This window comes from Ambystoma mexicanum, chromosome 1q (genome assembly GCF_040938575.1).
Source record: "Ambystoma mexicanum isolate Mex_15411 chromosome 1q, UKY_AmexF1_1, whole genome shotgun sequence".
Classification (NCBI taxonomy): Eukaryota; Metazoa; Chordata; class Amphibia; order Caudata; family Ambystomatidae; genus Ambystoma; species Ambystoma mexicanum.
The window spans coordinates 45,813,990-45,834,522 of record NC_090922.1 but is presented as its reverse complement, the minus strand read 5'-3'; the positions used below and the strand labels follow the sequence as shown (position 1 = coordinate 45,834,522).

General features: G+C 46.3%; 1 long non-coding RNA gene across 1 annotated transcript in view; it reads left to right on the top strand.

Annotated features, from left to right (window-relative positions):
• LOC138520967 (uncharacterized) overlaps nucleotides 1-20,533 on the top strand; it is a 158,466-nt gene that overhangs the window by 73,045 nt on the left and 64,888 nt on the right. The window lies entirely within an intron of this gene.

Sequence of the window (20,533 nt, the reverse complement as noted above, 5' to 3'; positions counted from 1 at the left end):
TCTTTTTCTCTTCGTATTTCTACCATGTCTAGCTCCGTTCGCTATCATTTTTATAATCTCCGGCATGCCCGTCCTTTCAGGTCACAAAACCAACTTAATTACTGCTATGTTATTTTTATCAGTCTCCCCTCTTCTTATCTCGCTCCCTTGTGCTGTGTCTTTAGCTCTGCTATTCGACTTTTCTTTCAACTCCCTTTCCGCTCCTCTGTAATTCCTTCTCTCATCTCAGCCTCTCTTCTTTCCTTTGACCGTTGTCTTCCCTTTCACTTTCTTTGCCTTGTTTCTAATCCCTGCACAGTGTTACTCCTCCCGATCTCTGTTCTCTGGTCTCTTTAGACACCCCTGCACATTCTTTTTGCTCCCAGATCCTCTTTCATCTCTCTGTCCCCAAACCACTATGTGCCTCCTCTCATTTTCGTTAAATTATGCTCATTGCACCCAAACACAGGAAGTCCCTTCCCCTCCACATTCTCCCCTCCTCTTCCTTCGATGCTTTTTGGACTCAGCTAAAAAGTAATCTGCTCCATTTGCCCTCCAATGCCTAATCCTGTTGTCCTGCTTTCCATTCTCTTCATTTTTACTTTGACAATACTTCATTTGTTTAGCAAATGACAAAACGTTATTAAAAGCACTGTTGTGCAAATGCGGACTCACTCTGAGCCAAACCATGCACCCTCTATAGTGGTTTGGACTGGTCACTGGCCCTAGATGGTTCAATAGATAAAGTGTGGGTGAACCTGGGTGTTTGGCTGCACCGGAGTTATGTTCTCCGAAGCTTCCACTGTGAGTACTTGCCATTGGCCCCTGGACTGGTGGGTTATTTCTTTCCCCTTGGTCCCTGGGTTACTGCAGGTCCACTTCCAATGTGTTTTGCCATTGACTTACACTGGCACAAATCCTGCTTTGATTTGTATTTATTTTAGTTTATATAGCGCTTTACACCAAAGTGCTGCACAGTTTAACAACAGGATACATATGACAATAACATTATAACAGTAACAGTAGAAGCAATTTACAATTGAGAATCAGACCAACAAAACAATAAGTAGAGTAATTAACTGGAGGGGAGAAGGAGAGTAGTGCAGTAGAACTGATAGGGAGAGGGAGGGGAGGGGAAGAGGGGGTGGAGGGAAACGGATGGGGTGAAGGGTGAGAATGGGGGGGAGATGATCAAGTAGATAAGGCAAGGAGGTAGGGGAGCAGGAAGTGGGTAGGGGTTTCATGGCGGGGAATGGAGAAGGAGAGATTTGAGGGAAGTTCGGAATGAGGAAAAGATGGAAATAGAGCAGACTGAGAGAGGTAAGGAGTTCCAGTGTAGGGGGGCTAGGAGATGGAAGGAGCGGAAACGGGATGTGGCACAAGGGGAAGGAAGAACAGTGAGAAGGAAGTGGTGGAAAGAGCGAAGGGAGTGGGAGGGAGTGTAGAACGAGAGGAGGGAGGAGAGATGAGGGGAGCAAGAACGTGGAGAGATTTAAAGACTAGGCAGGGAAATTGAAATTTAAGATGGGAGTGAAAGGAAAGCCAGCCAAGGGAGGAAAGGGAAGCAGAGATGGAGTCACGTGGGAGAGGAGACAGAGGGTGCGGACGGCAGAGTGGTAGATAGATTTAAGTGGGGCGAGATGAGAAGTAGGAAGTCCAAAGAGTAAGGAGGAGCAGTAGAAGAGGCGAGAGAAGATAAGGGAGGAGATTAAGAGTTTAGAGCATGGAAAGCTAGAGAGGGGCGGACTTTGCGAACATTAAAGAGGTGGAAGCGACAGGCACGAGAAGTGAGAGAGATGTGATGGGAAAAGGAGAGAGAGGAGTCAAAGTGAATGCCTAGGTTGCAAGCGTAGTCAGAGATGGGGAGATTAGAAGGGGGAAAATGAATGAAGGAAGGAGGAGAGGGAGGGGGAAGAGAGTTGGAGGGGAAGAAAACAACTTCAGTTTTATCAGTGTTAAGGGAAAGGAAGCGAGAAGCCATCCAATTTATTATTGCAGTAAGGCAGTAGGAGAGTTTATTGTGGAGGTCAGCAGAGAAGGAAGAGAAGGAGAGGAAGAGTTGAGTATCATCGGCGTAGAAATGGTGAGAAATGCCAAATGAGGAGATAACTGGGGCAAGGAGGGAGGTACAGAGTGAGAAAAGGAAAGGGCCAAGTACCGACCCTTGGGGTACTCCGTATTCCAGAGGCTGGGTAGGAGAGGAGCGGCCTCCCCAGGAAACAGTAAAAGAGCGGGAGGAGAGGTAAGAGGAAAGCCAGTTAAGAACAGAGCCTTTGAATCCAAAGGAAGAAAGAGTGTTGAGAAGAAGGGGGTGATCGACAGTGTTGAAGGCAGCAGAGAGGTCTAGAAGAATAAGGACAGAGGATTGTTTAGAGTGTCGAGCTGAGAGGAGGGAGTTAAGGATGTACGGATGTACATGAGGGCAGTTTCAGGGGAGTGTTTAGGACGGAAGCCAAATTGAGAGGGAGGAAGGAGAGAGAGATTAGTGACAAAGGTTGAGAGTTGCGAGTAGGCGAGGCGCTCAAGAAGTTTAGAGAGGAATGGGAGAAGTGAGATAGGACGGAAGTTGGAGGTGAGCAGGGGGTCAGCAGAGGGTTTCTTCAGAATAGGAATGATAGTGGCATATTTGAAAGCAGAGGGGAAGATAGCATAGGAAAGGCAGGTGTTGAAGAATTAAGTTAAGTAGGGAATAAGAAGAGGGTAGATCTTAGGTATAAGAAGGGAAGGGAAAGGGTCAGTAGGAGCAGATGAGGGGTGGGCTTTGGAGAGGAGGATCGAATCGTCAGAAGGGGAGACAGGGGAGAAGTCAGTCATGCAGGTAGAGGGGGAGAAGGGAAAAGGGGGACGGGGGAGTAAGAGGAGCAATTGATTTTTTGTCGAAGGGCAAGGATCTTGGAAGAGAAGAAGTTTGCAAAGTCAGAGGGAGAAAGGGTGGAAGAGGTTGAGGGATCGGGGGTGGGAGGAGAGAGAAGACGAGAGAGAGTTTGGAAGATGCAGCGAGGGTGGGAGGCTTGGGATTGGAGAAGGTTGGAGTAGTAGGAGCGTTTTGCTGAGGAGAGGCAAGAGTCATAAAGAGAGTGGTAAGAGAAATATGAGGTTTGGTTGGAAAGCGAAGGAGATTTGAGCCAGAGTGTCTCAAGACGTCAGAGAAGACGCCGCATGGAGAGAAGTTGAGGAGAGAGCCATGGTTGAGAGGGTTTCCGGGTTGGACGGAAGAAGGAAAGGGGGTGAAGTAGATCAGGAGAGGAGGAGATAGAAGAGGAGAGTGTGGAAAGTGCATCATTGGCCGATAGTGAAGAGGAATCTTGAGAGAGGGGAGAGAAGAAGAGCAAGTGTCGAGAAAAAGGGAGGGATCAAAGTTGCGAAGGTCATGTCGTGAAAAGATGGAAGGGGAAGGCTTAGGAGAAGAAGGGGAGTAAGAGAGAAGGAGAGTAAAGCGTGATTGGAGAGATAGATTGGAAGTGTGGAGACAGTGGAAGAGAGGTAGGAAGAGTTGAAGATAAGGGCAAGAGTGGAGCCAGAGGAGTGAGTAGGAGAGGAATGAAGAGGGGAAAGGAGGTAGGAGTCAAGGATGGATAAAAGGGGAGAGGAGTGAGGGGGAGAAGGGAGGTGAAGATTAAAGTCGCCAAGTACAGTAAGAGGAGAGGGAGAGATGAGAGAAAGGAGATGATCAAGGTCGTCATAGAAGGAGGAAAGAGGGCCAGGGGGTCAATAAATGATTAGAAAGGAGATGGGGTGAGGAGAGGAAAAGGATTTGTAAAGAAATTCGAAGGAAGGGAAAGAAGGAAGAGATGGAGGGGAGGAAGAGGGAAGATATTTAGGATGAACGAGGAGGCCAATACCTGCGCCAGGGCCAGAAGGGCGTGAGATATGAGAAAAGGAGGAGGAGGAGGAAGAGGTGGAGAGCGAAGCAGGGACAGTGGTGTTGTGAGGAGGGATCCAGGTTTCAGTTAGACATAGGAAATGAAGGTTGAGACGAAAGAATATGTCTAAAACTGCTGCAGTCGTATTGCAGAGGGATCTGGCGTTCCAGAGAGCAATGTTCATGAGGCTGGAGAGTTGAACAGAGGGGGGTAGAGAAGATTAGTGCGGAGAGAGAGGGTATGTGAAGAACGGGTAGAGTGGAGGACGGGATTAGGGAAGGGAAAGGACATGAGGAGGAAGGAGAGGGTGAGTAGGAGAGAAAGGGGAAGGCGGGTTGAGCGAAAGAGGTGAGGGGAGGGGTGATGAGGGCGGAGCGAAAGGGATATGCAGGGTGCATAAGAGGGAAAAAGAGAGGAGTGGTGATAGAGTAAAGTGGTTGGGGAGGCTGAGCACGGGACCTGGATGGAGGAACTGGTCGGTGGACCCCGGCCTGTGGAGGAGGGGGGGAGAGTCTAGAAGACCGGTGGGCCGGCTGAAGAATAGGCCTGGTGGTAACGGGGATCAGGGATCCAGATGGGGTCGGTTCAATGGAAGTCCTGGTCTGAGGAAGAGGGCGGGCGGAGACACAGTGGACCAGAGATCCTGTTGAGGAGGAGGACTGGGAGGAACAGAGGGGAACAGAGGATCAGAGGAGGCGAGGGGACAGTGATATTGTAGACTGATGGCAGGCTGTAGAGGAGACCTGGCGGTTGGAGGGACTAGGGATCCTGGAGGCGGATTTGCCAATGGATGCCCCCGTCAGATTTCTTTCTTCCCGGGGCTCCTAGGTCTCGAACTTGGTGGTGGGGGATGCGAAGGGGTAGACCTGAAACTTAGCTGACTTTTCTCAATGAATGCAGATGAGCAGCCTAAAGACCTTGTTCTGTTGTATCCTACATGGAACTTAAACTACCTTGGAAAACTCCTAGATTACTTTTACGTTTTCTTACCTTATAACAGACATTTCCTCTGTGTTCCCCTAGGCTTCCAAAGTTTCCTACAAAAGAATGGAATTTTAGCACGCACCCCTGATTGTATCTGTATTTTTAAACTCTTGTTATTACACTGCTGTTCATGAAAAGGCTCCCAGTTACTTTGAATAATTTCTAATTATTACTTAACCTTTTTCTAGGGGTATAAGAAGACTGTAGGATCTCACACTATGTCAGATAGAATCCTTACTTTTATTGGCCCTCTGGCATGGGCTGTTCTAGTCTTAAGCCCCTTTTTCTTAGTATGATGTTCACTTGTGACATTTATGCTTCTATGTGTTAGAGGTTTAGGATTATTTTGATTGGTTTCTGTGTGGATGTACGGGCCCTGATCAGTACTGTATAATTGTGTTTTTATTGTCTAGTGTTCCCTTTTCTTCCGACCTCTTATTGTAAGGAACTCATGGTGGCAACAGTAAAGACAGACACAAGTGATCACAGTTCAAGTGTGTTTATTAAACTGTAAATGCAGGGTGGAAAAATGCCTGACATAAACCTAAATCTAAGCTGGGAGCAAGCGTCAACCATCAAATAAAAAAAAAAGGCCGTCCTTGTGGCGTCCTGCCAAAGTAAAAAGGCTTATACTACAAAAACCTATTGCCAAATCCTTACAACTAATACAAAAAGAGCGTGGGATAGGGTTTTCAATATAGAAAGAAGTGTTCACAAATAATAAGTCAGGATGTGATTGCCAGGGGTCTCCCTTTCCTACGTTTTGAGCACGGGACAAGGTGGATCACCTGAGCACAGCACACACTCGAGCTTTCCCAGCACAAGTCGACAGTTCTGTATCGGTTATCAGTTATTCAATGGTTAAGTCTCTTTTCAATAAAAGTCTCTTGCCTTCGAGGGCCTGATGGTTTCAACAAAACGAACAAACAAATAGTTCCTTTCCAAATGAACGTTGGAGTGATAGCTTTCCACCCCCTGGATCTCCCTCTGCCGGGCTCGGACCCCTTTAGACGTCAGCCTCCCTCCTTCGGGTTCTCTATGGCTTCCTTTCTTTAACAGTTCACTGTGGACATCCCTCGGTCGGTTTTACTCCTGTCAACATACTGTTCATAGGGACTTCAGGCCTTGCCCCTTTTTTCGTTAGCATCCCTCTGCCAGGTTCACTCTTGCCAACTTCTACCAAACAGTTAAGGCACTAGTTAAGTGGAATTCATTTCCCTCTCATTCACAATTTTCTGTAGGTCAAAGACTTTCGATGAACAGAGGATTTTACAAGACCTCTTTATGACCACTTTGACACCTTTTTGCCATTTCTCAAGGTCTTCTGGTTACGGTAGTCTCTACCATCGGGTAATTGTCCAGAGTTTCCTGCGTGAGCACCCATGTGGTGCCGGAAGCCTCTGTTGCTGGTTTTCCCCCTTTTTATCAATAGTTCTTTCACAGTTCAAATCAGCCGTTTGCTACTTTTCGTTCGACACAGTTTGGTTTCTTATCGACTCTCACCTCGACTCACCGGCTGTGATGAACTGCTTGGCTTTCCTTTTCTTTGGAGCCAAAGTTGGTACCACTGAGGCAAGCATCTCGCCCCGGCTAGGTAATAAGCCACTTCTACAACACACGCTAGCTATTGTTTGCCGTCTAATGTTTCCATCTGCAGAGGTTTCATGGGCCTTGATCGGAAAGGGCAAGGTCGCTTCTCTCCTTGTCACCCTTTCGGTTTGCAGCGTCTTTCGCCTCCTCTTGAACAGCCGTGCTGAGTTAGCTCTCACGTCGTGGGGTCTGCCTTGCTCGCCCTGTGCTCTCGCGCTCCACATTTTATCACTGTGGGGAAGGGAAAGAGCTGTCAGGTGTGTGTGATTCTAGTCAATTGCCTGACTTTGCCTGACCCTTCTATTGGGACATGTCAGGTAAACAGCTCTTGTGTTAGTCCTTTTTCTTTCATGCTAGGCAAAAGTGTTCATATCGGAAAAGGGTGTCGGGCAGTGTTTTGTAATATCCTACATGGTAGGATGGGGAAAAGGTGTTGAAAGAAGGGGGATACCACGTCTCATCCGTCGGTCTCCCACTCCTCGAGGACCTCCCATCCAGGTGATCGTCCCTCACTGATCCACCTCCAGGAACTGGATCCAATAGCGATGGCTGTGTCCCGGCCATCTGGATGACAGATCCCCAGGGACTAGCTAGGGAGGCACCTTCAGGTTTCTCACACTAGCCTATACGTATAGTGCCTATCATCATTGGCCATTGCTGCTTTTAGGAATGCACTGTGTTTACTAAGTGTTATATTTAACCTCTACTATGTATTTCACCTAATAGTTATTCTGAGTTTGATTTTATAATGAAGTGTGTGTTTCTCAGTATACCAGTGTAGAGTGTTCTTTGGTGGTGACTATTGTGAACAACTGTACTTCTCTGCCAACTTTCCTCTCTCCATTGACTTCTCTGCTGTAGCTTCTCTTATAGAGAGGTCTGGTCTACCTTCTGGTTGGAACCCTGTTTTACCATTAGGTTAGATTGTTTTACATACCTCACCAGAAGGCGGTGGAAAAATGTCCCTAACCTTCGCCCTCCCTTGTTAGGGTTAGAGTTTCTTCTTGATGTGCTTCAGACCATGGCCAAATCCCAATGCAGCCACTGACCTGTATGGAGCAGTGATTCTGCCTGGGCTTTTCTACTAGCTGTTCTTCTGTTTAGCATCTTGTGACAATGTTTCTGATGAGATTGGGGACCAGGGGGAACCGTCCACTCTGTGTGTCGGGCAATGGTGGATCGTCTAGAGTGTCACTAGCCCTTGCTTAGCTGCAGGGAAAGGCCAGAGACTATCGACACCAGAGACACACCCATAACTGCCCCGGTGAGAAAAGTGCCTCATGAGTAAATGTAAAGAGGGGCTGACAGCCAGTACAAGACTCCTAATGACAGTAATGGAGGAGAACGTATCAGAGGTTCAAGTACCTAAAAGACATACAGTCACAGTTTTAAAGAGAGAATTGGCAGACACGTTGCCCTGTGTTTGTGGGACCTTTCACAGAGTGGAACTCCAAGTTCTGAGTGCGTAGGATGGACAAAGCCTGGCATTGACTGTAAACCAGAGGCGAAAGCAAACTCCTCATTAACAATGAAAACTCCGGGTGCAGATGTTTGGACATGGCACAGGAACAGACTACTATAGTTTACATTTGTTCGTGCCAAATGCCAAGTGACAGGGCCAATTACCCCAAAATATGATGAAACACAACTTTATTCAGCGGTTAGAGCCATGCAAGCGGCAAAAACACAAAATACACTTCATAAGAGAAACCACATCATAGAATGCTAATATAGCATCACATTAAACTGATCATCATTTCATTAAAAACACATCAATCACTTTTATAAATACAAATTATAAAAGTTGTCAAATCACAACAACATATGATTTCGGCAGGTTTATGGACACAAGATAGTTGGGCAACCATAAAGAAAGAATAAGAACTCACCAACTGTTAGATCTTCTCAGCCAAGCCAGGTGCAAACATTTTGAAACAGAAAATACAGCAACTGGGCCCTTACCATTAGTGCAAAGCTCAAGGGCAGCTTGCACTGTCCTCACATTCCCTAATTTGAATAAAGGTAACAGATATCGTAATCTAATCTGAGGTCGTTATATCTGGCACAAAAGAGCATGAAGTGCATGCCAGATTCATCAATGGCACCACAATCTACACAAACAGAACTATTGGTGGGCTTTCATTTTGCAGTGAAGGATGCTACTTTCAGCATATTGGTGTGCAACTGTATATATAATCAGCGCGCGCACCCAGGGCTGACATTATTGAGGTATTGCTAGAATCCATATAACGGTTAGGAAACCATGTAAAGGCGCCCTCAGTGCCATGCAATCCTGCTTCATCGGATCAATTAACACTTTGCGGGAAGCTTTCTTAACACTCAACTTTGAGCTTGGGGTTATGCTGTACGGGCTCTCCCAGAGTAGAGAGAGATCAAGTCTGGTGAGCTCCGCTTGTACAAACCAAAACCAGGGAAGTGAATGTGCCCCACTCAGTGTTAGAAAATTGGTTAGCTCCAGTCAATGGGGAGCTAAGTGCTCATTGGACTAAATCCTGACCCAATAAAGCAAAGGTCTCGTAGACAAGGCACCAGCAATTGGAGGCAGATTACACTCGGACCGAAGACTGGCTATTTGAGCCCCCTTTAACTGCATCAATAGGGCCTGTAGCAAGTCATTTTCTACCACACTAAGGGAGGGTACCAGTTGATGGCCCCAGAGCTCAGCTCCGTATGTGGCCGCAGGCAAGGCCTGGGATCTATAAAGTACTAAAGTAGTGGAACCAGCTCTCCTTCAATGGGTTTTAAAAACTCTCTGGATTTCCCCTCAGTATTTATTGATTGTCGCTGTTGCCTTATGCTGATGGTTCGACTAAAGTATATTTTCAGAGATCCGGATACCTAAGTAGCCGTACATGGCAACTTGTAACAGGACCTGTCCCTCGCTTTCAATTCTCAGGGTAGTCCTCTTTGCTGACTCATGCCTAAAAACCATTCCCTTCGTTTTTTCAGTGTTCATCACCAGTTTTAAACTTTTACAATTTCTGGTGAGTATGTCGAAGTTGTGCTTAAGGCCCTTAGGTGAGGTCGACAGGATAACTGCGTCATCTGTGAAGAACAGTGAGGGTAGCCTGTCCTCACCAAACCTGCAGGGATCAAGACAGTGGTTCACAAGTTCCCTTATGATCTCATTGATACACAGGCTAAAGAGCAAAGGGGCCAGCATGCAGCCGTGGCGCACGCCCTTCTTCACAGACAATGGCTCAGTTAGTCCCCCCCGAAGCCCCAAACTCACTGACGCTGTTTTGCTGGTGTAAAGAGCATGAAAATGATTTATGAGGTTCACAGGTGTGCCCTTCTTGCTCTGGGATTCCCACAGCAGCTCACGTGGGACACAATGAAAAGCTGTGTAAGGTCTACAAAGATTGCATAGATTAGAACCCTATTGAGCAGGATGTATTTTGACAGAATCAGGCCCAATCTGAACCCCTGATCAATTGTTCTAATGCCCTGCCGAAAGCCTGCCTGGAGGCGACCCAAAAGCACCTTTCGCATAGATCTTTCCGGCAGCATCAAGAAGTGACATGGGCCTATAGTTCCCGGGGCATGCCTATTACCCTTCTTATAACTAGGCACCATTTGCACATTGCACCAGGATAGCAGAACTCTGCCAACATCAGCCGCAGGGTTACCAACGCAACAAAGGACGGGAGCCCAACCGGATACCTCATCCTGGAAGAGATTTATTGGCATTGTGTCAGGTCCTGGGGCCTTCCCTGCACCCAAAGCCATAATGGCCACTTCCACTTCCTCGGGTGATATTGGCACAACATCTCCATCCCTGTTATCACTGCCTAGTAGAAATTGGCCATTCCCTGTTACAGGCAGGCCGCTACAGTACAGAGCCCTAAAGTGTCTGTGCCAGGAATCAGGGCTACTCTTACACCTTAAATTCACCAGAACCACTAAGCCCTTCCCATTAATGAACCTCCAGAAACCAACGCTGCCACCCAATCTACCGATTGAGTGTAAATCATTGCAAAGATCCTGGTTATATGCAGACTTCTTACCCTGCTTTATTGCTTTGTAATTTGCCCTCAGGGATTGCAAATGGTGCTTATCTACTGGGTTCGCCATGTTCAGATATTTCAATAGGCTGGCCTTCGTAATCTTACAATCTGAATCAAACCAACAATATGGCTGATGGAATTCTGTCATAGGAACCCCACATGATCCTCCTGCCTGACCCAGCATGCCGGGCCTGTACACGGACAGAATAAAACAATTGAAAGACTCCCTGCAACTGGACATGGAAGGGGAAAGTTCAAACACAGGAGTTGGGACGAGGGTCAAATGCAAATGATAACCTGGAGATCCCGTGAGGGAACAGGCATGAGAACCTGAGCCCTTCTTTGGACCATTTAGCCACTATCCTCGGTATGAAAGAAGCAGACTTATCTTTGCTATGTGAGGGGAGAGGACAGCGTTCCAAAGTGAGATTAATGAGACTGTGAAGGCAGTTCCACCAGTGAGTTCGAAGGTGCCTGGATTGGTTGCAGCGGAAGGGGCATCCCTTGCAGGTCCGATTTCTCCTTGGTTCTGGTCCTCCTCATTGTGTAATAGTGAGAAGCCCTCCTCGCATGTGCCAATCCGTATCTGTTTTCCTTCCCAGTTAAATGTCAGGCCAAAGGGATACGCCCAGCTATAAATTACGTGCTTCGCTTGTAGGGCCTTTGTTACTGGCCGCATAAGCCACCTCTTGTGGATTGTCGTGAGCGCCAAGTCTTGAAACAGCTGCATAGGGCTACCACTGACTGTCAGGTCTGTGAGGGGTCTGGCCGCTCTCAGGATGCTTTCCTTCATTCTGTAGGATTTGAGGGCAACCAATACATCACTGCGCTGTGCGCCCGGATCATTTCTCTTGGGGCCCACACAATGTATTCTATCCAACCCTATTGTTTCGGGCAAGGTATCAGGTAGCATGTTGCTGAAGGTTTGTTGCATCGTGTCTCGAAGGTCCCTGTCTAGCACTGTCTCTGGCAGGCCTTTAATCCTTATGTTGGACCTTCGTGATCTGTTTTCAAGGTCCTCGGCCTGCAGTTCAAGGTTGCTGGTAGCCCTGGCCACTTGGTCTCGCAGGAAGCTGTTCTGCTTTGCTTCTTCCGCGATGCTAAACAAAGCATTTTCCACTGTGTCCACTCTGTTCCGTAGCTCGTTCACCTCCCTTCGGACCTCCTGCAAGGAGGCTTTTAGTTCCTCCTTCAGCTGCCCTATTTGGGCCTGAAACATGTCCGTCATCCTTGCTTCCATACCTTTCAAACAGGTCAGTAGTTCTTCCTTGTCGGAGGTCATTGTGCCTCGTAGCGTAGCTGGATTTGACTCTGTTGATTCCTGAGGGGACAAGGGTGATTGTGGGTCCAGTGGTTGCTTTTGTCTCCAGCACTTGGCCAACTGGCTCTCCTGCCGTTTCGTTATCCCCTTTACTTTTGGGGGAGCGCTTTTCATTCTGGCTCCTGGCATCAGGGTCGCAGATCTTCCACCAGAGTTCGCACTCACCGCTGACTGATCACCCTCATGGGTGAGACCGATTGTTGTGTGGCACGGACCTTTGACAGCTGGGCTCCCCTCTCGCAACCCTGTCCAGTTCTCTTACGTGCTATCATTTGTGTCTTACTTCCGGGGGGCATGTCTTGAGTCTATAGTTCAGCCCTCCGGCGGATCCCTGCACTACCTATCTCTAGTTTTGTGGACATTGCTATTCCTCTGCTGTAGACTTTGAATGCTTTCCACAACATACAATCAGAGTCGAATGTGCCACTGTAGAGCGTAAAGAATTGTTGTATCTGCTCCATTACTGTGGCTGGAAATACAATTTCTTGAAATGCTGCAGGTTTGAATCGCCATCAAAAAAATGAGTTACACTGTTTTTGTCAACTCCAGTTTGACCACCATAAGTGGAGGGCCAGAGTATGTGCATGGAAATGTATCTGTGGAGTGGTCTTGGTGTAGTGGTGTCACCAACAATAGAATTAGATTGATTCGTGAGGGCATGTCGTGTACAGTAGAATAGTAAGTGTATGCACGTTCTAGTGGATGAAGAAGGGCACTGGAGGCATCACATAGTTCTAGACTCTTCTACCTTATGTGAGGTGACACATTGGTTAACGTTCTGATGTATGTCCCAATCTATGTGTATATTTACTATAGTGTTCATATCGCCTCCCCATATTATGGCGATGGGATAAGCATATACCCAAAAGATTTGGAAGGTTTGGACCATATGTATTAACCTGCAACACCTCAGTGCCTTATACCCTCCCATGTATTGCCACATATCGCTAATCTCTGGGTTTATGATTTTTTTTACGCATACAAACTGCAGCGATTCATGTATAATAATCAGTACCACTCTGGCTTGTGTCGAATATGAAGTGTAAAATCTGTTGCTGCCCCAACATTTTGCTGAATTAATATTTACTTTGTCTACGGCATGTGTTTCCTGTAGGAAGATATTAATTTTGTGCCGCTCGATGGTCGCCGGTAGCTTACAAGCTTTGATGGGGTTTCCCTAATATTCCAGCTCATTATGGAGAGCACAACCATCAATCCAAGCACTAGTACGATGCACAGATATTAGTAGCACAAGCATTATGAAGGCGTTCATGGTATAGCATAGAATCACAGCGTGGTGTTCATGCCAAGTTCTTATTTTAAACTTCTCTCATGAAAAGCTCCCACGCCTCCCTCACTGCCACCCGAACCATGGCAATGTATTCCCTAGACACAAAATATGGTCTAAACTTAAAACACAATGCGCAACCTTGCATGGGGCAAACTGCTCACGTCGCTCCACTGCTACTTATTCTATCTGTGCATAACTTACATACATGTGATTTAACTGCAATAATATGATGTTTACCCACAATTTAGTATTACAATGCTTCATATGCTGAATTGTGTGCAAATCATGTTCATAATGGGTCTCATTCCAGCCCTGCGTGGTGTTGGATGGTCAATGTTAATCACCTTTGGTATCGTGAAGAAATAGGATTTATCATTAAGTTGAAATCTTGTTTAGCTGGGGAAAGCACAGTGTATTGGATTGACCTTTCACGCAGAACTTTCTTTACCCCAATGGATGATTTACATTCAGCATGCACTGGGGCTGAGAAGCCAGCATACAAATAGACCCCATTTGAACCCTAGAGTAGTTTGTCTTCCGCCCGGATAGTCGCAGTAGTATGTCTCTGTAATTTAGCATGCATGCTACTATTGGTCTCGTGCCGCACCCGGTTTCGGCTTCGGTATTAGGGTGCTATGAGCACATTTGGCTACAAATTGGTGTGACAGGGGCAGGTTATCTAGAATCTTTACGAGTGGGCTCTCCCCGAATACCTCAGCATTTTCAGGTATTACAATGAGGAGTATGTTATTGTGCCTAGACCATTATTCCAGGTCATCACATTTCTGCACTACCTGTTTTAAGTCCTTAGTGACTTAAGCCGTTAACAGCTTGAGATTATTTGTCACCTTCTGCAGTACTAATTCTATTTTCTGCCACTGTAATTCTTGCACTTTCCTTGTCGCGTTTGGCTATCTGCAACCAAATGCAGCTGTAATATTATCTAATTTCGTGTTTAATGATGTAAATCCAGCCTGCATACTGTTCAATCGTTGTTGCAAATCAGGAGGTTCCAGTATGGCTTAGTACTCACCTCCTTCTGCATTGAAATATGCTTCGGATCTTATTTTGAAGGTCTGCTTGGACAAGCCATCCACATTATCTTGCTTTTTGCTGCTTCCCTCTACCTTGGTCATTGTGTGTGCCTGAAAGGATCTGCGTGGTCCACCAGGAGTATTTGTCTCACTCCCCTCAATCTCCTTCCTCCTAACGGGAAGGCAGCCAAAGATGATGTATCCAACCGCTGTCTCCAATCACCAGCACCATGCGCTGCATGACTGGTCTGATAGTTCTCCTGCAGGAGTATTTGCAGAGAACCGGCCTCCTTCCAACTGTGCACTTAGTCACCACCGCGAGGCCCGGCACTCTCAGGGTTGTCCCCCTCACCTCAAGGGCGATTAGTCTCTTGCTCTGCACAGTTTTGGATGTGTGGGACGGTCAGCAATCACGGGTAATATCGGCAAGCACACCCGTCGGCCGCAGCCACTGCACAATCTGATGATGAGCTGAGAAGAGGTGGCAGTCTTTAATGGAGCATTATTTCAATGCGCAATGAGCACAGCTCAAGCCTGAATATTCCATTGCACATCAATGCAAGGCGGGTGCTCTAAATGGAAACTGCCAGGCCCCCTTTTCATTGTTTTTATTATATGCCTTTCCATTTGTTGTAGAATAAAGCCCTGGGTGCCAATAGCATGAAATTACCCATATGGTCTAAGGAATGGCCTCCCTACATCCCTTGAGACAGACATAATAATACCATCAAGGGATCAGTTTTGTGATCTATGCCTTCTACTTTTTTGTATCCAAGATAAAACAACTGGCTAATATGTCTTACATAAATCACTGACACCTGGGAATATTCCAGATATCCTGACATGAGGGGTAAGCCATCGGTGGATGAGCATAATACCATGCAACTTAGACTGATTGTCCAACAACAATCTATAAACTTTGGTACAAAGCAGTGACCAAACTTTATTATATTAGTGGATTTAAAATCCAAAACATTTTCCCCAATGCTCTCTTATCCTGAGGATGCTGAGAGCTTTAGTGGCCAATATTGTTCTTCATATAGCTTAGATCAGGCCCATGTTGTTGCAGTGTAAGATGAAAAACCTCTTTGCCCTCCCTTCAACTGGAGAAACATAAAGACGGAGCAGTGCTTTCCCACTCATATCCCTCTCCAACAACTGTACTTCCATAGATTTACAGTTCCACCTTAACTGGCCTGCTGTTTCCAGAGCCATCTAAAACCACCCCTGGAAATTGAAGTGGGATGCTAATGTTCACTAGGAATTGGAGAGCCCATAAGTAACTTAACAGAGATAGCGAAGTTGACAGTCGACTTGTGATCTTTAGTTCGCTCCACACTGTCCAAAGGGTGTTTAGAGTTGCATGTCCTCAAACTGAGTTAGATATGATTTGTGGAACCAAATACCATTCACCCATTTGACTGGACTAAGGAGCACATTTGCCATCCCGACATATCGCTTTTTATCTGAGGTGATCGAACATGACCCTTATGTGTGCTGCTACATACTGTTCCTGCAGTTCTTGAGGACCAACTCCACCCTCAAAGGGTTGGCAAAGCAATACATTATATGTAACTGTAGATCTCTGATCCTCCCATGGAACCCAAACAAAGGTAAGCCTCAACTCTATCAACTTGTTTGGGTATTATAATTAGGAGCATATTGAACGCAAAGAGCACCATCAGAAGTAAGTTAATTTTCATTGTGGTTATTCTACCCATCCATTACTGCTCAGTGTCTTTCCATCTCTGGATATCGTGCTTCAGAGTCCGCCACAAGGTTGGGTATTTAAGGGCAGACACAGTGTTCAATTACTTACTTAAGCATACCCCATATCTTTTCAACTTATATTTTGAAAGGCAGATCCCCCAAGGTTGGAGCCAAGGGTACGACATTGGGTCCTAAAGGTAGCGACAAAGCATTAGCCACATTAATCTTCTAGCCTGAAAGAGTGTCAGAAACGTGTTAAACCTTGGTTAACACCGCAGTCGATTGTCTCAGGAGTGTGAGGTGCACGTCTGTGAATGAAGGTAGTTTATATTATTTTGTACACAATGGTATGCCTCTACTGTCCTGCCTAATTATCTGCACTAGAGGTTCAATAACTGGGGATCACAGGAGGGGAAACAGTGGACACCTCTGAATGGATTCCCTCCTGAGTGCTAGTGAGCCAGAAATTCTTCCGCTCACCTTCCCCTCAGCTGTTGGGGCTGAACACAACTCACTTCACCATCCTAACCAGTGGGGGCCAAAACCAATTAACACCTCAAACAGGAATCTCCAGCTGAGCCGTTCAAATGGCTCTCAACAGCTAATGAAAGCAAGACCGGGACAGGCTTGAGAGAGACTACTGCATAGATCAGATTAATCACCTTTCCAACATTGTCCGTCCCCTTCCTTCCTGACACTAACCCAATCTGATCCATTTGTATTAAGGATGGTAAAAACATGTCCAGCATGGTGGCCAAACCTAGCAAATATGTGCATCTGTGTTCATCAAATATATGGCTTTATATGAGGCGTGTAGCCTGGCATCCCTGTCTTCTTTAGGAATTGCTTCTATTGTTGCTTCCAAATAGGAGGGTTGAAAATAGGACCCTTCTAGAATGTTATTAAAAAATGCTGTTAACCTAGGGACCAAAAGATCTATACATATTGTATAAACTTGCAATGTGAATCTATCCTTCCTGGGCGATATGCCCAATGTTATCCTTTTTGGTTCAACCTGTGCTTCATTTTCCATTATAGGTTCCTCCATTTGTAATAAGGTTTCTTCATATAGCGTTGGCAACCCCCAAATGGCATATATAATCTTTAATCCCAGTCGTGGTATACGCATCAACATTCGTGAATAATTGTTTGTACAATTTTGTAAAGGCCACTGCAATATCCCTTGATTCCTGGCCATAGCTCCCAGAACCTTCCTGAATGACTGGAATCAGGAAATGCTGTTCCTCCTCAAGAAACAGACCATCTATTCGGAAATAGCTTTTTAAGAGGATCGCAATCAAATGTAAATGCTTTCTCTTCTGAACCTGCGCCCCCTTCACTCATCAATCAAAGCAAACGACTTAAAAGCTGACTTGAAACTCCCTTGATCTCCATTTTGCCTTTGACCCATGGGGAAAAACCACAAGTACCTATCTTAAATCTCTGGGATGCTTAAATTAAATTCTCCAATCCTTCCACCCTCTTTAACTTTTCTTGTGCATTTCACAAGAATTGAAAGTGTCCAGGATTTGAGACATAAGTTGCACACATCAACCAGTCCATCTTTCTTTAGGATTTCACATCCGCTTTCTTGCCTGAGCACAAGGCCCAGAAGGCTTGATCTGAGTCTATACACCTAATATTTTCTTCTCCGTTCTTATAGTTTGTCTTTTGAATGAGTAACAAGTCTATGTTTTTTCTTTTAACACTCCATTTCTATAAGAGCATTTTTGTGCTGTGAGTTCAGGTACTTAACAGTGAGGAATTGTATTGCCATGTGTCCTGCCCACAGCTATGTGAATCCATCTGCTAACCTGAAACTGTCACACAATCTGCCAATCCATAGGGCCACTCCACCCAGCCACATCTCCCCCAAATCTGGAGAGTTCCAATAATTCCCTTTCTGGCACATTTACAAAACAGATTCCCTTACTCTTTCAGTTTTGGTGAAGTAATTCGCTAGACTGAAGGGCCTAAATCACATATAAAACAACATCAATTCAGTATAGAAGTACTTGGAAGATTCAACCAGACTTCATAAAGTGTGTACATAGTTATATAACATCTTTAATACACAATGGTTAAAAACAGCATACTAAAACACATATGTTAAAACAATACTAAAGTGACAAGTCCAAAAAAAGTGCCGTGTGCTAGTCACCTCTAGCACACGGCACCTCTGTGGTGACTGAAAAAGTAGAATTCAGAACAAATTCAATAGTACAGGAATCTTCATAAATGGGTTAGATAATTTCTGGTGGTCGGCAGAGCTGTGCCCGAGGTCCATGGACCTCTGGCTCTCGGAAGACCCTAAATCCTTCCGCTTCCCAAAGAAGTAGAGGGGCCACACAAGAGCAATTAGTTACTGCTGTTTATTTGAAGAAACAAGCAGGGACAAATACATGGAGCGTAGGTTCCAGGCAACTTCTCATCATAGTCGGGCTCGCAGGCCCGTTTTCTACCTGAGTGACGTAACAGTTTGTGTCACCTGAAAAAGCTCAACCCTGAACCTATCGCCACTCTGGGTTGGTTCCCTGAGTGGTAGGTTCAGTAAAGGACCATATAGTAGAAAGGATATCAGAGGTCAGGTGGTCCGCTTGGTTCGTCCCTAGAAATTGTTACTTCGAAAATGATACATGGAGAAAGTTAGTGATTGGTTGTGTGGTATTGTCGTCAGTGGTTAGCCTCTGTGTCCTGATTGGTTCATCAGCGAGCCCCCAAGCCTGGGACCATCGTCGTTCCAAGCCCGCGATGTACCTGGTGCTGGCATCAATGTATGACTATGTGTCAGTGAAAAACAATGGACAGGTTCTGCTACTGCCATTAGAGTGCCCCTTTCCCATTGCCACCTTTATCTGAGTTGTTACGACTTTGTTGCAAGAGAGGTCCCAGATGTGGGACACCAGTGCCTCTTCAGTCTTCGTGGATTGGCATCGTATCAGGTTGGCCTGGTCACGTGTTGAGAGACCGTGGCTGAGGCAGAATTACAGGGATTTCATTTGTATTTTGCTTGGGGTAGTCGCAGCAGTGGCAGGTGTCACCTTGGCTTGGAGAGCGCGGAATGTGGATTTCAACATCACTACCTTGGCTGCGGTGGCTCCAGCCAGGGGCTGTTCTCTGTGCTCAGCACCTTGTAGCTCCGTATGAGCTGCATCTGGCCTGTCGGCTCTGTTCTGAGGCCTCCTTCGGCTTGGTTGTATGTTGTGGCATAATGTCCATAGGGCAAGGGGGTGTGGGGTGCAGTGTGGTTCCTTGTACATCGATCTATCTATAGGCTCTTATCCCCAGGGTTAGTAGCATGAAGCCTCTGCAAACATATACACAAACTCTTCCGGCATCTTGCGTTTCTGCGATGCGGTTGCTGTCCTATGTAAAAAATAATAACGATGCACGTCTGTGAGTGTGCACGGTCCGCTAAGTCATAGCACTGAGCATGTTCTTCGTGTGGATTGGTGTGTGAATGATCCAGGTGTGCGGCAGCACATGTGTTTCTGTCTATCGCGGCTATGTCGTCATGTTATCTCTAACGATGGCAGCTTAGGTTGCGAAGTGTTTAGTCGAGATGGTCCAAGCGATCGGTCCCAGCTCCTTCTTGGATCCCGCTGCGTGTCCTGGGCGGGATGCGGCCTCGTTTCGAAGGTGGATGTCAGGAATCAGATATGGGGCAAAGGAAGGCGCTTCTTGTACCCAAAAAGGCGCTAAGTAGCTAAAAACTACATTTCCCAGCATGCTTTGGGAAGTCTGTAGTCCTTGGCGTTGGTGCGGCACGCCAGCTGGTTCTGATTGTGGTCTGCTTTGCTTAAAGACCGCCGCCGCCCGTGCCTCAGTGCAGGTAATTACAGATTGGCTGCATGGGCGGCGGCAGCTGAGGACGCGAGGTAATGCACGAACGCTGGAGGACTGGGAAGCTGTATTCCGGGCCACGACGGTGCATTATTTAACTGAAAGAAACCAGCCCTGGGCTGCGGCGGTGAACTGCTTTGTTCTCCGTGTTGGGGCATTGATCTTCAGGGTCCGGATGTCCTGTAAGGCGTCCGGACCGTCAGTTAAGTTCCTCACGCTTTTGGCATATTTATGTGTGTACGCCTGAATTATGTGTTTACTTATGATGCCACGATAAAGGAGAGCGTGTGAAGGAACACACCATTTATTTTCTGAACAGCTAATGTTTAACACGCCATCTATTTTCTGAACAGCCAACTTCTAACACTGGCTAATATCCGTTTTGCAAGAAGAGTATCATGTGGAGCTAAAATATGATTTCAGAGCTCTTTCCATTGGCCCCCACACAGCCAGAGGACATGTGCTTAGTATGGTTGAACCCATGTTTCTTGCTTCAATGTGCCCCTTGGGCCATGAGTTTCGTACCTTCATTTGTCTGTGCCATTTTTCTTGTCTGCAAACTCCCCATGTTTCAAGAGTGTTTCAAAGGGTGTTCAGTCTTATGTCATGTCTAAGTTGCTAACCCTATTTTGTTGTGTTGTACGCAAGGGTGGTGTCTCATAAGGACATTACTAGGAGTATGAAAAGCTTGATATGGTATGTACTAAGTTCATTACAGGTCTGTGAGGTTTAGGATACAGGAATAGGAGTAAAATACAGGTTTTAGGAGCATTGACCTACAAAGTATTATATTGCTATGTACTTTCTTGTTATGTTTCCCCCTCCTTTCCTTTGTCAATCCACCCCCTTTCCCTAACTCCGTCTTCCCCCCATTGGCTGCCACGTGGTTC